This window comes from Perognathus longimembris, chromosome 9 (assembly GCF_023159225.1).
Source record: "Perognathus longimembris pacificus isolate PPM17 chromosome 9, ASM2315922v1, whole genome shotgun sequence".
NCBI classification, from domain to species: Eukaryota; Metazoa; Chordata; class Mammalia; order Rodentia; family Heteromyidae; genus Perognathus; species Perognathus longimembris.
Genome location: NC_063169.1, coordinates 64,954,827 through 64,970,720, shown reverse-complemented (window position 1 = coordinate 64,970,720; position 15,894 = coordinate 64,954,827). Strand labels below are relative to the sequence as shown.

At 42.8% G+C, this 15,894-nt stretch overlaps 1 protein-coding gene across 1 annotated transcript in view; it reads left to right on the top strand.

The window, feature by feature from the left end:
- The window catches only part of Cnksr3 (CNKSR family member 3), a 96,334-nt gene extending 81,170 nt beyond the window's left edge, over positions 1–15,164 (top strand). The window contains exon 15 of the transcript XR_007212149.1: positions 15,139–15,164. The gene's annotated coding sequence lies outside the window, so the exon portion shown is untranslated. The remainder of the gene's footprint in view (positions 1–15,138) is intronic.
- Positions 15,165–15,894: the final 730 nt, after the last annotated feature.

The window sequence follows — 15,894 nt, the reverse complement described above, 5'->3', positions numbered from 1 at the left end:
TAGGTAGGTGGATAGGTAGCTAGACAGATAGCTAGATGATAGATATTGATCAACCTGCAGAGGGTGCTCACAGGGTCTGTGTGGCAAGGAGCATCCCATGTAAAAAGAAAGCCAGCCTCTGCCCCTTCTGCTGTTAGCTCGAGCTGCCTTTCTGCCCCGGAAATGGCCTAGTGATGATTCCTCTCCTTGGGTTTCAGAAGGGTTCTCAGTGCTGTAGTTCCCCTGCTTTATGGATTAAAAAAGCTTGGAGGTGATAGCTGGCAAACTGGCCCCTTATCTCTGAGGGAAAAAAATGCCATTTCTGAGTAGAATAACGAGCCTGAAAATGAGATTTCAGAGCTTACATTTGACATCGTTGCAGTTTTCAACTTAAACGACTGGACCAGATCAGCACTTCTCAGCTCTTTGCTGACACCCCAGGGGCAGGCCTGAGAAAGATCTGGCTTCTACTTGCTTCAGTTAGTCTTTTATTCTTTCTCATTGGTTCCGGGGCCAGAACTCAGGGCCTCAGTGTTGTCCCTGAGCTTTTTTGCTCAAGGCTAGCACTCTGCCACTTGAGCCATTTGGTAGTTAATTTTGGAACCATCATCCTCAGATCTCAGCCTCCTCCTGAGTAGCTAGGATTACAGGCGTGAGCCCCAGGGTTCCACAAATTGGCATTGAGTATTATCTGTGCTCATGGCAAAGCAAGGGAGAGTCAAGGGTTGGTGTTGATGTTTAGATCAGAGGTGTCATTAAACAAACCAAATCCCTCAAAACTATACATGTACTGTATGTTGGAAAAGAAAGGACTCAAACTAAAGCCTTCCAGTGATTTATTTCTTCTTTTGCACTTGGGATATTTAAGTGAGTACAAGAACATTTAGGCCTGCCTTGTTTGTGGTGCCGTTTTTCATTGGAACTCGAATTTCCCTTTTAAGGTATTTCCTAAGAAGGCCTACCGCTGAAGACACCTTAAAGAGTACCCATTGGTTTTAATTAAGTGATGCTCTTAGACAGCAAATAGAATTTCCAGGTGTGAGATTTTGGTACGTGTGTTAGTTTGAATTAGCAGCCCTAGTTCATCTGGTTCATCTGGTGCTTTTTCTTAAGCACTTGCTTCTGGATTCTTAAGACTTAATGAGAATCAATCACATCCTTTCCAGTCCTGACACTGAAGTAAGTTCCCATCTTAGCCCCGTAGGATTCTTCGGTACTCTTCTGGACAAAACTGGTCTTGTCTTTGTGAGTATTTACTTACCGTGTTAGTTTGATGCTTAGCTCTAGTGCATAATTCATGAGCTTTTCTAGGTAGTTCTCCTAGTAGGCAGAACAAATATTATTGAAATAGCTAGATGGCAAAATTTTTTGCAGACTTTTACATATAGAATTTCATTACATTGGCTCTCATTTAAAAGAAAACATTCCATCAGATGTCAGAGCTCATTTATAGGAAGAATAAATATTGGCCTTGGACAACAGCTTCTTTGATTACAGGTTACAGTGACTGAGAATATAAGCATTTTCAGAAGACTACAAAGGACCAACTCACTTGAGGGTTAGGTAGCTAGTTTCAAATTAGCCATAGTGAAATTAATGGCAGGGGCGAGGTAAAAGAATGTTCTTATAAGAACATGTAGGCAAGATGGAGGATAATCCCATTGTGCGATATTTGTTTTGTTTTGTTTTTTGCCAGTCCTGGGGCTTGAACTCAGAGCCTGAGCACTGTCTCCGGCTTCTTTTTGCTCAAGGCTAGCACTCGGCCACTTGAGCCACAGTGCCACTTCTGGCCTTTTTCTATATATATGTGGTGCCGAGGAATCAAACCCAGGGCTTCATATATACGACGCAAGCACTCTTGCTACTTAGGCCATATCCTCAGCCCATTGTGTGATATTTGGTTCAAGGAAGCAAGAAGACCAGGGAGGGTGCAAATACTAAAGCTGTTATTTAACAGTGAGATAGTACTACGCACTGAGAGAGAGCGAGCTACGGAGAACATTGCTGCTCCTATTATGAATACAAGAAATGCCGCGGTTGCAATTCTGTGAGACATGGAAGTTTAGTGAGTGAATAATGTCTTTTGCTCATAGCTACGCTGAACTTGCCTGTGCCAGTGGCCTGTGACTTGGTTAATAGAAGGAAATAAGCAGAAATTCTCCCTGTGAGCCCCATTCTCCAAAGACGACAATCGGCGGCAGGAAACATCCAACTCGGATGCAGTTCAACAAAGGAAACAAAAATTAAAGGAGACATTAGATAATTAAATCAGGAGACTCCTTGGCAAATAGCCTTTAATGATGATGATTATTACTGGGTCTCCATATGGTTGTTTTTCCCCAGTTAATACTTTGGGGTACTTTGAGCAAAAGCACTCTTGTAGAATTAGCTGAAAATGTGGACTGCCGCTCACTCATTACATGGGGAATGCAATTGAGTTCTATTCTTGGCAGTGGAAAATACCTGATGCATGCAAAGGAGAAAGTTGCTTCTCTTTCCTTGCACGAGGGAATGCTTTTCCCTGAAGCTCCTGCTCCAATCCGGGTACCTTTATTTCACTTGGCTTTTTCCATCTGTGCCCCTTCATTTCTGACCTTGCTTTTTTCTTGTTGTTGGCTGTTTTGTGTGTGTGTGTGTGTGTGTGTGTGTGTGTGTGTGTGTTAGTTACTGGGGTTTGAACTCAGGGGCCTTCTCTTCCAAGGCAGATGTTCTACCACTTGAGCCATACCGCTCGTCCTTTGTGCTTTGGCCCCATTCTTTGCCCAGGGATAAGCCTGGACTGTGGTCCTCCTGTTCAGGCTTTCTCCACATAGTGGGATGCCAGGTGTAAAGTGCATATCTGGCTCTTCATTGGTTGTGATGAGGTATGGCTAACATTTTCTCCAGGCTGGCTTTAAACTTCAGTCTTCTGGCTCTCTGCCTTCTCTGTAGCTGGGATTCAAGGTGTGGGCCACTGCTTCTAGCCTCTTGCTCTCTTCTTTAGCCTTTGTGTGTTCCTGATACAGTTGAGTAAATCTTGTGGCTTTTCTAGTTCTGGGCTTCTAGATTATTCTGGTGTTTTCCACGTGGTTGGTTAGAGGATGGACTATAGGAAAATGAGGATAATGGTTAGGACCCGTATGATCGCAGAGGTGACTGGGAAAGAGATACTGGTAAAGACTTATGGTATTGGGTATGCTTTCTTAACTAGAGACGCATTTCACTAGCACGCAGCATTTCTTTCCTCTCACTAATACTCAAGGATGTAACTTTCTCTCAAAACATTACTTTGGGGGCTGGGGATATAGCCTAGTGGCAAGAGTGCCTGCCTCGGATACACGAGGCCCTAGGTTCGATTCCCCAGCACCACATATACAGAAAACGGCCAGAAGCGGCGCTGTGGCTCAAGTGGCGGAGTGCTAGCCTTGAGCGGGAAGAAGCCAGGGACAGTGCTCAGGCCCTGAGTCCAAGGCCCAGGACTGGCCAAACAAAAAACAAAAAAACAAAAAAAAAACATTACTTTGGCCCTAATTCATAAGACTTGATGTGTAATGATTTCATTACCATTTAATTTGAACTAACAGATTATGATTTATTCTTTGATTCATGTATCATTACGAAGCTTATATATTTCCCAACACCTTAGGACAGAGAAGGAGTAAAAAAATAAGACAATAAAAGGGATGGCTAATGACAGAAAAGGCCACTCAGCTATCCTAAGTTTAAAAAATCTTTTCATCAAAAGGCACAGTGAAGAAAATGAGAGAAAGGCTACAAATTGGGGGAAGGAAAAATGCTAAAATTCTAATTTTTTTTCAAGAAATAGAAATCATTTTCACGAATAAAAGAGAGGGAAAATCAATATAAAAATGAGGCGGGGAAAAACATCTACAAAAGGGAACACCAATGTTCCAGTGGATTGGGAACACCAAATACAACTTGGCTGGATGTGTTATTGTGATCACTTACATCCAAACCCTGGGAATTGACGGCTCAAATCACTGGGAAGTAATGTGGGAGTTCTTCGTGGGTGTACGGGGAGTCTCAGTCAATCTTGTATGCAGGTATGGATTAGCATGGATTAGTGGCTTCTGAAAGAGTGGCTTCATAGAGCTGCTCTTGTTGCTAGTTGGCAATGTCTCCCAACTTGAAACGCAGCCCTGATTGTGCCACGGGAAAGTCTTGCCCTGTGGTATATTCCCACAGTGGAATGTTCTGTGGCACGTGAACAGGAATGAGTGTGTCCACATTATGCTGAGTGGAAAAAGTGAGCACCGAAAGGCGGCCCACGGCATTAACACCGATGGGTTAAACCTTCATGGCATCGAGGCACAGGGCAAGTGCAGGATGAAGGCCGCCAGCGCGTGGGAAGGACGGAAGTCGAGGCACGCCATCTGTACCTGCACCACACATAGCCAGCGCCAGGATAACACCCTGCCATGTTTTGTTTTGAGGCTAGAAACCCAGGGCAACTAAGGCTGAGAAAAGAAGAAGTGAAACCGAACAGGAGATGAAGTGATACGAAATACCCGGGGCCGAGTCCCTGGGCTCAGTACTTCAGACTGAAACGGTACTGGGAAATTAGTTCTTTGAAGAGGCACTTAAGTTACAACGAAGTCGGTAAGGGGGACTCAATCTGATTTATTTATTTTTTTTAACAAGAAGAGGACTTTGGGGACACACACACACACACACACACACACACACACACACACACACACACGAGAAAGAATGTGAAGTCAGAGTGCCAGCTGAAAGGAAATGAACCCTACCGACACCTTGATTTTAGACATTGAGAGTCTTGGATTATGAGAGAATAAATTTTCTTTTGTTCAGCCCCTCAGTGTGACCTTTCACCTGGGTTTATCAATGGTGGGTGGAGTGGGAAACTCTAGATGTCTGACTATTTGACAGTCAAGAGAATGGCCCATTCTACCTAGGCATAGACAGAGGACTGGAGTAGACTGTAGATACCATTGAGCAGATACCACTCAGCCTCGAAAGTGAAGGGAACGGCAACATGCATCAACGTAGGTAAATCCCGAGGACAATACGCTAAGTGAAATAATTCAGTCACAGTTACTGCATGATTTCATTGAGATGGAGTGCTTAAAATAATCACATTCAGAGTCAGGGTGGTGTGGTGGTTGCCCCAGGTTGGGGGGGCGGTTAGAGTTGAGCAAAATGAGTAAATTCTAGAAAGCTGCAGAATGGTGCTACACCTTGTCCTGTAGCCAGCAATACATTGGTCAAGACAGCAGATCTCATGTAAAATGTGCCACCATAACGTGAACAAAACTGGGAAAGAACAACAGTTACTCTTATTCTTACTCTTAGGCTTCCCTCGTGTTCAGGAAATTAGGTAGTTATTTTAAAGCGAACTTAAACCTATTTAAGGGACAAAAAGGGTGAGCATATCTTGTAAAAATTCACCCACCATGCCTCAAGGATTTTATTAATAGTTACTTCAGATGTTAACAATGCAGAGTACATTTGATTATAGAAAACTTTTCTCTTTAAATAATGCGTAATTTAAACCAAACACTGCATATATGTGGTTCTAATTTCCATAGATTCCCAGTTTCTTTGGTCTCATTAGAGGCAGAAAACTTGTAACATATGTGTTTTCCTAATGGCTATGGATTATTCTCAGGGTGAGAATATTCACTAATTCTCACAGGTGATGGACTTTGACAGATACTCCTGTTTTGCTTATCATTCTTTCATATTGCCTCAATTAAAATGTATGCAAGGAAACATCTTTCTTTAATTTTCATTGTAGAGAAATGCCTCAATTATTTTATTCGTTATGTGAAGTTGTTATAGCTGATGTTCTTGCAGTTTACTTTTTTGGGGGTGGGGGAGAAATGTGAAATCCTGGCCATATTGATGTGAAAGTTAAAAAAAGAAATTATCCTTCTCTCTGGCCATGCATCACCTTGGCCACAGGCCAGAAGTTCGGTAATAAACTTTCTTTCCTGCCTGGGGGGAAAAAAAATTAGTCGTGCACACTCCACTGGTCCTGATTCCTGCAGGACAAGATGGCATGCTCTTGGAGGAATGAGTCTCACACGTGGGTTGTTTACTAATGTGTAGGCAGATTCTGAGGTTCCAGGAGTGGCGAGAAAGCCTTCCCGCACCCCCGGGGGAAGGGTTGCAGGGGAGGGAGGGCGCCCCCTGGAGGCCAGAGAGAGGGCAGCAGGTAAGAGAGAGCAGAGGAGAGACATCAGAAGCTTGGCCCAGCCTCACTGCCCATGCAGAGGGAAGGAACAGAGACGCATCTGTCCTGACCTTTGTCTCCTGCCCTGCATTCATAAAACCCCACTGGAGCCAGAGGGCCCCGCTGGTGGCATGATCCTGTGGAAGGTATAAACTTGTGGCCTGTAGCGATCAGTGAGGAGTGGATGCAGCAAGATAAACATTCCCAAGGAAGAGAGAGCTTAGAGAACATTACTTGATGATGCTAAAGCACCTTCTGGAAAACTCACTGGTTCTTTAGGGGTTTGGCAGCTAAATAGATATTTTAAGCATGAACATTTTTAAACCACTGCTTTGTTGAACGTTGTCAGGTTTCTGGCTTGCGACACCAGCAGTGACAAAGCTAACATTGTTTTGAAAATTAGACTCATGGCTTCTACCTCTCTGGAAGATTGTGAGGAAATTCCAGAAATTCTATGGGCGCTGTCATGTCAGACAGTCCAGGAAGCAAAATGAAACAGAATGTAGCCTACCCTTATTCTTTGATGACAGTCACTGTCAGAAGGAGGAGGGCAAGAAAATTTCCCATAGAATGGAGCTTATTATCTGGGAGCAAACAGTAAACTAGAGGACTCTCAACAAGGCCTGAAGACGTAAAGACGAGAGGACTTATTTATCCATTTCCGCCCTTCCTCCACCATTTCCATCCACGCTACTACTACTCTCTCTTCGGCCACAAAAATGTAATTTTGTTTTCTGGAATCTCATGAAATACACGCTAAACCCCCAAGGCTATGAGGTTTCCTGCAAACATGTTGCAATCTATCTTCTGCCTGGGAAATGCCGAAGTTTCCTTTCTGCTCTTTCTTCAGTACTGGAATCGTTTATGAACTGTCTATATGAAGGTGAGAGAACATTTGGGGTTTGTGCCCTGGCAAATGAAAAAACAAGTATTTGCTTAGGTTGATGAGGAAACTTCAGGAAGATCTCACCTGACATTCCACATCTCCCGGTGCTCATTCCTTCCTGTGATTTCCTCCGCGGGTAATAGTGCTGGCTAGTGACTGCTCACAACATTGTAACAAAGACTGCGGGGCCTTTTGAAGCTGAGTCCTAATAGATGGTGGAGCGTGCCTCTTCTCTCTCAAGTCACTCCTTCCAGAGCAAGGCAGAAGCCATGTTGTAAAAACACTTAGAAATCCCCGGAGGAGACCCTGGTTTAAGGGACTCCGGTGTCCTATGACACTCAGAACAGACCCAGCAGGAGGTGAATGGCTCAGCATACAGGTGGACTGTCCATCCACTCACTTCAGATTTTGACAACATGGGCGGACATTTCCACCTCCTCCAAGATCCTTGGCTATGAACTCAGCTGATCCTGAGGTTCTGACCAGCAGAAATTGTTCAAGAAAACAAATGGGTGTTGCTTTTCCTAGTCTGTTGCTGAGCTAATAACTAATGCAAGGTGATGATTCTTGAGAGCCTGTTTGGAGGTTCTAGCAGGGGAGCGCAGCTACTCTTATACCCTTGACCGAAGACCGGTCCTCCTCTATCGGGGATGGTCGTCCTCTTCGACCGAGCACGCAGCTTCGGGAGGGACGCACACGGAGCGGTAGGGAGGAAGGGGATACCGGCCTAGCCAGCCAGATCAGCCGAATCAACCCTGGCGATCGATGGGGTGACATGTCGCAGCCAGATCGCCCTCACATCCGGTGATGATTCTTAAGTAGAAATCAGGATTAGTCATGTAGAATGATCTGATAATAAGCTGATATCAAGCCCAGGTTCGGTTAATAAATTCCGTCTTTGTGTGGTTTTTGCTGGCATTTAAGAAACTGAAGGTGATTGAAGAATTGGCTTGGAGGAGATAGGTCTGTGAGTCATTGGTGAGATAAGATTCGATCATGGGTGAAGAAGGAAGAGGTAAGAAATGGGAGCAGAAGAGATGTTTTTAATTCCTACATCCAGCCTCCTAATGACAAGCGCTCAGGATGTAGATCAAGGTAACCAAGACTCTTGGGTCTTAATTCTTGAAGAGTGGAGTAGGAAGCCATGGGGCTGCTGCTATAACAGCAGAAAGTGGGGTTCAGGTTCTTCTGTGGTCTCTCCCATGTGCTTGCTCATAGTAGAAATGGCTAGCAGATTCAGGTCCCTGAAGAATAGGAAGTGCCGTTTCACTTCCAAGACATTTTTTTCAGCTAACCATGACCAATCATTTGATTGTCACAGATCCTACAGAGTTAGAACGGTCAGGGGACCTGAAGTAGTTGTCACCCTAACAGCCCAGCCAGGAAGAGAAGTCATATGACAAAACTTGAAGGAAAAAAGTGTGAAGCTCCAGATTTCCTTTCACAACCATGAGGGCTCCCAAATACTAGCACCACTTAGAGCACTTGAGTTAAATTTTGGGCGAATCACTGAGAAGACTGGTTGTAAGGCTTTTCTGGGTGTGCAAGGAACAATCATCTGCTTGACAATGCCTCAATGGACAGGAAAGCTGGTTTCCTGAGGGCAGATTCTTTCCGAAGTCCTGGAACCAGGAGACTTGCTCAGTGAATTTTCTCAGACTCACAGAGGAAGACTCAGAGGAGGCGAGCATGATCCCAGTAGACACCGAACCGAACTGAGCAAATTCACCCACATGTCCTCTTCGGAAGAAGTGGGTAGCGTGGAAGGGCGAGGGGGCAGAAGGAAGCAAGAACAACACAGAACATCGCGAGAGTACATTCTAAGGTGAGAGGTGGATTGTTTGCATTTCAATTATGGTTATTATACTTTGCACATGTGCATAACATTTTTATTAAAATCAAACATGGAAAAAACAAGTTGACAAAACAGCACCTTCTAGCTCTATTACTAGTTCTTCCCAATCAAGAACCAGAAGGTTTAGGGATTTGAGCAGGTGAGATCAGGACAACTTGAGTTACCTGGTTCACATCGCTCAGCTTTAAAGTGATTTGTTTACTTTATTTGCTCCCCTGTCTCCTTGTCTTTCAGGAAAAAGTTGGGATTCAAGTGTCAGAGAGAAACAGGAGTGAAGAAGATAAGAGTTCCCCAAGTGAAAGTAAAGATATTGAAAACCTCTAGGGCCAAGTATGGGTTTTACTGGAATGGAAAAAGTAGAATGGGGGGACAGAGGAACCTCAAATTAGTAACAGGGCTGCTATGTGGTTTCTTTTCTTCCCCAGTTTGTCATTGGATGGATGGGCCTCATGTCCACAGTTCTTGGGAGAGGTCTTTGTAAAGGTTATTGTTATGACCTTGAGAATGACCTTGAAGCTAAATTCTTCCAAAGTGATCTTAATCAAGGGGAAGAATTCTGATTGTTCTGTGACCTTTAAAAACTTTCCTCAAAATGTCAACAACTCTGATGATTTATAAATACAAAGGGAAATCCAAAGTTATTAAAATGAATATTCATTTGGGACCATATAATTTAACATGTTACACTGGGAACTAAAGTGTTTGCAACATCATATGAAGAAAACTTTATATAGTGATTGCTGTCTCTCAGTCATACAATTTAGAGCATGGAATAAAGTATCTTGCCCATGTATTAGAGAATGGTCTTGTCCTTTCTATGTCTGGATCAGTTTCCAACACAGATCCTTTGTGCTTTAATGTAAAATGTCTTTAAGAGTTCCTTTAATATTACATTTTTTCCATTTTTTTCTTCCTCCTGGTTGTCTCCACATTATGTATCTCAACCCCTTTTTCCATGTACCTGGCTAAGTTCACCTTGACCACGTTCATCTGGCTATGACCTTCAGTCTGTGAATCAGTGGTGGTACCTACCAGCATTACAGGTGACTTCTTCTCTAACTGCTTTGATGCTTGGTGGGAAATGTATGTCTAACTTTCTTCCTTTCTGTTTCTCTTGTGCTGTCTCAGTGTCACTGGCTGAGTCTCTCTCTCAGCTATCAGTTTTGTGTACACTTTGCTCTCTATATGTGACTAGAGCCACACACATGGTGACCAGCGCTGGCAGATGTGAAAGAATATGGTGACAGGACTGAAGGCTAGCAGTGCTCTTTGAACCTTATGAAATTGCTCTTGGTTAATACAAGGCTGCACTTTGCATCATGCTCTTGGGGATACACATGAGGTATTAGCTAAGAAACATGTTGTAATTGATAGTCAGGTATATTGGAATTGTGCATGGTGTGGTCTACCTGTAAGATGACAACAGCTGCATGAATCACACTGAGCAATTTTTGATAATTTCATCATATAAATTCAACTATATATTATCATAGTAGTTCATATTAGTATGAATGCTTGAGTTTATTTGTAAAAAGTAATAATTCCTGGTAAAGTATAGTTAGATTAACTAATGTCTGTTCTGATTATAAGTTCTCCCCAGCCTCTTTTTTATATAAAAAAGATTATGTTAATAGCATCTTATCCTTTCTTTTTATTCCTTTTATTATTTTTTTTGGTAGTCCTGGGGTTTGAACTCAGGGACTTCTGCTTGCTAGGTAGATATGCTCTACAATGATCCATATTTGGCTCTATTTGCTGGTCCTGGGACTTGAACTTAGGGCTTGGGCGCTGTCCCTAAGGTTTTTTTTGTTCAAGGTTAGTGCTCTACAACCTGAGCCACAGCTCCACTCCTGAATTTTTGGGGAAAGTTTATTGGACATAAGAATCTCATAGACTTTCCTGCCCGGGTTGGCTTTGAACCTCCATCCTCCGATCGCAGCCTCCTGAGTATCGATGATTACAGGTGTGAGACACCACACCTGACTTTTTCCTGTGCTCTTAATTTGGGGCAAAAATGGAGGTGACACTTACAGTTCATTTTCAAGACATGATCTTGAAATTTCCTTTTAAAGATATGTTAATTTATCAGTTGCCAATGATGTCCATTCTGTTATAATCTTGTTTGGACTTAGTCTTCCATACAGAGCCTTTGTTTTCCTTCTCCCAGAGCCTGTGAGAGCCTCTTTGTAAACTCCTGTCAAGAGCAGGATGCTCTGTGGATTCCGGAGGGGAATGCTTAGACCACCCAGCCTGGGGACCATCTGCTGTGGCCCCCACGGGTCCGCAGAGCTCCTCCATCCTCCGGTGGGAACAGAAGTTTGGCCTCTTGCTCACTGGTGATGCTTTGGCAGTGTTTTGTGAGTTTCGCCATATGCTGCTTCCTTCTCCATCTCTGTTGCTGTCTGGAAGGGTGTCAGAGGAGCTCCGCTGCCAAGGGGAAGGTGCTGAGCTTTCGGGAAGCTCACACTGCCTCTACAGGGGGCCTTTATGACTCTCAGAAATGTAGGATGTGGAGCAATGGTCAGATCTGGAGGAAGGTGGTTAGATATATCCCTTTGCGTTGATCTTGATGACAGGGAAAGAGGAACTTTTCTAAGTGAAATTTCAGCATAGAACTTGCTAACAACTGCCAGGCACTATTGGCTCATGGCTGTGATCCTAGCTAGTTGGGAGGCTGAGATCTGAGGATTGCAGCTCAAAGCCAGCCAGGGCAGAAAAGTCCCCAGGATACTCTTATCTCCACTTAACCACTCAAAAAACAAAACATAATGAAAACCTGAAAGTAGAGCTGTGGCTCAAAGTGGTAGAGTGCCAGCCTTGGGCAAAAGAGCTCAAGGTCAACTTCCAGGCCCTTAGTTCAAACCCAAGATTACCACAACCATCGCTACCACCACCACCAACAAAAGAAATTGCAAACAATGAATTTGAGATCGGGCTGATGTGAAGTCCTGGGTACTTTCTGCTCATCTTGTAGGGGGCCTATTCTTTACAGACTTGGCTCTTGGTGGTGGCCATCTTTTCCTTCCCAGCTTTATCAACAGATATAGGAGCTTGCACAATGATTTTTTCCCCCTTCTGTTCTAGACTCTTGCTCTTTATATAAATCTGAAAATTTAAAATCAGACATGTATCCCCAAACCCACAACTCAGGTATCATTGAACTCTTTTCAAGTTTTACTGCCACCTTGACTTCATGGGCTCTTGGCATACCATTTTTAGACATACTTGAGAGACCAAGAATATGATCACTGAGAGCCAATCTGTGATTCTTGAGGGGCTCTTGGGAACTACTTCTTGAGGAATGATAGTTTCTATCCTAGCTTTTAAATATGAGAATCAGTGTCATATAAAATTAGAAATTAAAAATGTAGGAATTGGGTTGGGAATGTGGCTTAGAGGTAGAGTGCTTGCCTAGCATGCATAAAGCCCTGGGTTCAATTCCTCAGTACCACATAAACAGAAAAAGCCAGAAGTGGCGCTGTGGCTCAAGTGGCAGAGTGCTAGCCTTGAGCAAAAAGAAACCAGGGACAGTGCTAAAGCCCTGAGTTCAAGCCCCAGGACTGGCAAAAAAAAAAAAAATATATATATATATATATATATATATGAATCAGATTTGTTTAGTCTTCAAAACAAGACTGCCTCCCCCCAAAAAAAAGTCTTAAGAAAACTTTGTGTAAGCAAGAATTTGCCCATTAGGTTTATAGTTTTTATAGCTGGAAACACAATAAGAATGACTTGTTTATCCTTGGCACAATTAGAGCTAATTTAGCTCTGAAGACTTCTATTTACATTTGATGTTAGTAGACATAATCACTGAAATACACAAAAGAAAAGCCAGAATACCACACATCATTGCAGACCTTTTATTCTTGGTTTGTTAGTGCTTGTTGACTAATTATTACACATTTCAGCTCCTATAGTCACTGCACAAGAATAGATTCCAGGAGACATGGCTTTAATTCTATGGTTCTATAGAAAAAGAAGTCGGAGTGATATTGACATGGGGTGGGTTTTAATTCTTATCTCGAAGGGACATTCTTGCTTTCTGATTTGGGGGTGTGACTGGGTTAGGATAAGTCCTAAGTCCCCATGGGGAGGAAATCCTAACAGAGAGGGAAAATGAGTTTTGGTGCCCTCGGCAGGGTCTGGCCCCTGGGTTGTGGGGAACGAACATGGCAAGCGAGCCTTCTTGGTTGCTACTGGACTTCCACGACTGGATCAAGGCATACGAGAGTGCGCTTTGTTTAAATGATGATTTCAAAAATTATCTTTAAGTAGCAGTACAAAGAGTCTCAATTGAACACGTCAGATTAGGAGTAAAATGCGTCGCCATCAGTGTCTCTCCCGTCATTCTCCCGGAGGTATCTATACATGCCCATTTTGTGTGGGCCATTAAAAGTAAGTTATATTTCTTAAAAACAGTCTTGAGTTACCTGGAATATGTCCTCTTCGATGAGAAGCAAATGAGGTGGCTTATGTTTTGATGTGTTAAGTTGGAAGGGAGGGAAAGTAGAAGGAAAAGATAATTTCTCTGGCATGACTCTTTCTTGCTTTGGCATAAAAATCCTGCAAGTGGCTGTCCTCAGACTTAATTCTTTGCTGAGCCTGCAGGCTCTGGGCATTTGAAGATTGGAGCCGTAACAGAATGAACAAATGAACGAATGAATGAATGAGATCACTGTGTCCTGTGCTTGCTAAGCCCATGACAACATTTGCCACTGGGTGGTACAGGGATTAGTTCTGTCTAAGCTGAAGAGCCAGTTATTCAGTCCTGTGATATACCTTCTGACTCTCGGAAATCTCATGTAATGTGCACGAATTAAGTTACCAGACTAATAGACTTTCTTAGAAAGCCAACACAAATACTGAAATAGATGAGATCCAATCAGAATAGTCCTTCACTAGTAAGTAATGTGGTTGATAGGATTAAAAAAAATAATATGTGTAATTCCAAATTCTGCTCATAAATGTTTCAGGTGACATTTTTTCAAGAATGTATGTAGCTAGAGATAAAAAGACATAATATCTGAACGCTAACCTTGATAACCATCTTCTCAAAACAATTCTAAGGTCTGCATTTGGGGAGTGACAAGTTGGCATGTTAAAAAAATTCACACAGAAGTCACAGGGGTTGATTGGGAAATTTACATGAAGGAGGCTAGCTAGAAAGGGATTGTGATTCTATCAAAAGGGAGGTTGCCGGATGGGAGGAGTGATTTATTTGTCAGGGCAGGGAAGGATCTGGAAGAATCTAGAGTCGCCTTGGCCTTGGCTCTGTTAGTATCATTAACAGAGGGAGGAATTCGGACATGATCCTGGCTTACATTCTGGGGTTTGATCTGGTGCAGCAATGCACTGAGCTAATGCAGTGCATTAACAGGCATGTCTTACAAGGCATCAAACATCTAAGGGGGGGGGAGGAAGTCTGAAAAATGGTTCCTCTCAAAATGTCCAAATTGACGAATCTGTAAATGTGTTATTGTCCGTGGACGCCATTGTATGAACTAACACAACCTGTGAGTAAGTTAAGGTCTTAAGAACTGAGAGAGTATCTTGAATTACTCCCCAGGGGGGGCATGTAATCAAAAGGACCTTGGTAAGGCACAAGCAGGAGGTCAGAGTGCTGTGGGTAAAAGCACCGAGGCACATGGAGCCCTCTAGAAATTGGGGAAAGAGGTCTCACCATGAAGGGAGGTGAAAATGGAGGCTTCCTGAGCCAAGGGTGTGTTTGTCTCTTCATTATTACGGAGTCTCACTTCATTCAGGGATGGTCAAATGAGTTTCTTAACTAAAACTATTGAATTCTCCTTGAGATTTACTAGCCAGTAGGTTGTTTTTAAGAAACATTCTGGCTCAAATTGCCCTAATTACTCTCTCTTTTACTGGAACAGAGAATGGCTATTTTAAGCTTTAGACTTCTTAGCAGTAGAGGTGACTTAAACTGATAAAATAATCCCCTAGGTGAGACAAAAAAGGAGATCTTGGCTGAAGAGGAAGACCCCAAAGGCATGGGAATGGAGCCGTTGATTTTCCTAATCAAATGTGTGCCTGAGGGGCAGCTCATAGAAGTTAACATAGGGACAACAACCAAACTTGAATTCTAGCCTTTAATTGCGGAAAATTTACTGGATTCATTCTATTGTATGTGCCCATTAAGTCTGGAGATTTAGGCTTATTTTAGAAAAGAAAAAGGAAGAAAGAAGAAAAGAGGAAGAAAAGTGTGTGTGTGTGTGTGTGTGTGTGTGTGTGTGTGTGTATCAGTGTATCAGTACTGGGGCTTGAACTCAAGGCTTGGGTGGTGTCTCTATACTTCTTCACTCAAGTCTAGTACCCTACCATTTGAACCACACCATCACATCTGGTTTTTTGCTGATTAATTGGAAATAAGAGTCTCTCAGATTTTACTGCCTAGGCTGGCTTTGGACATGAACCGTCAGATCTCAGCCCTCAGAGTAGCTAGGAATGCAGGCATGCACCCAGCTCAGTTGATTCTGTTTTACCATCTCTCACCGTTCCTGCTTCATTTTCAGCATCGATCACATGGTATTTATTGCATGCTGCCTCCTGTTATCCCAGGTTTGCTAAATTCTCTGCACTTTCCTTTCTTGCTACATAACCCTAGATTTTTAATCACATCTCCACATCAAAGAAAGGATTTGATATGATGAATGGAAAGAGGTAACAATAAAATGCTTTAGGCATTTAGATGGTTTTGAGAAAATGCATATTTTTCCAGGAAAAATATGGCATGCGTAATTTAAAATGTTTTACATCATTGATATTCAGAAAGGAAGGCCAAAGAGCTGTTGGAGTTATTTGTATGTTTTACCACCATTCTTCAGGATCAGTGACATGACTGTGTGTTGTATGTTCAAAGCATGAACTTGAAATCATTGGCTCTGTCTGAACCAAAGGGATTGGACAAATTCATATTTCTTAAAGTTCCACAACAAAGATTAAAAATGCCTTTCCCAG